The sequence below is a fragment of the Daktulosphaira vitifoliae genome, unplaced genomic scaffold (assembly GCF_025091365.1).
Source record: "Daktulosphaira vitifoliae isolate Bord-2020 unplaced genomic scaffold, ASM2509136v1 Scaffold_13, whole genome shotgun sequence".
NCBI classification, from domain to species: Eukaryota; Metazoa; Arthropoda; class Insecta; order Hemiptera; family Phylloxeridae; genus Daktulosphaira; species Daktulosphaira vitifoliae.
Window position 1 is genome coordinate 2,791 of NW_026099584.1, and position 1,117 is coordinate 3,907.

Here is a 1,117-nt window from a genome sequence, read left to right on the forward strand (position 1 = left end):
ACTTTATAGATACAAAGTGCCTAAATTAAATATTATTGGTAAGAAAACTAAGCAATCTAATAGAAAATCCAACCAAACCCAATTCAATTCAAACATATGTTGCAAATATACACTAGCCTGCTCACTGTTTAAAATAATATATTACCTAATCAGACACTATAAACTAATTGAAAACGCATATATTTATATATTTTATATATATATATATATATATATTTATATATTTTCGATATGTGACATCAAAAAATTGATAATAAAATAAATATCATGAAAACAAAACTGATCATAATTTTCTTGTTTAAATGGGAATAACTGTTTTATTTATACATCTTTGAATTTAAAGACTACGAAGAACAGATACGCCTTAAGACTCCCACTTATTGTTTTAATTATGCCTCGAGCTTGTAATAAAATTATATCACAATATTTTTTTCTATGGACTTTATAAAATTCAATGATTCCGGTTGATGTCATTTTTAATAAGTGAGGACTGTACCATATTTTTTCAGAATTAATATGCAAAGACAACAAGTTTAAATTAAGCAAACACAAAAATACCGTAGACGTATGCAAAAATATATTTTCGATTTTTATATATTATTTTTAACTATAATGATAACTTTATATTTTTATAAAATGAGAATCTAATTAGAAGTGAAGAAATAAAGAAGTTCATTGACAGAGACAGTTAGTGTGAAAGTAATTTTAAGCAACGTATTCAAATTGCAAGTTTTAGTATGATTCGGATTTGAATTTTATTTGTTAATTTTTAAATGTTATCTTATTATTATAACGATACTTAGAGTTTATTTAATTAGGTATTTTGAAATCCTTTAAAGCGTTAAAAAAATCGTGTTTTATTTTAATAGAAGTACTCGAGGCACAGTGCAAAAATAATTTAAGTACAATTTACATAATTTTTTAACAATCGCGAGAACTTCATTTAATAAAAAAAATCACAATTCTGCTCTTCCCATTCATTTAGGGCGATGATATATAGATAAAACAATTATTTACGTTAAGATAAAAAATAATTACAATCAGCTTTATTTTAGCTTCGATGCGAAGCTGAGAAGGTATTGGTTTTACTATGATGTGTTTTTTTTTTTTTTTTTTT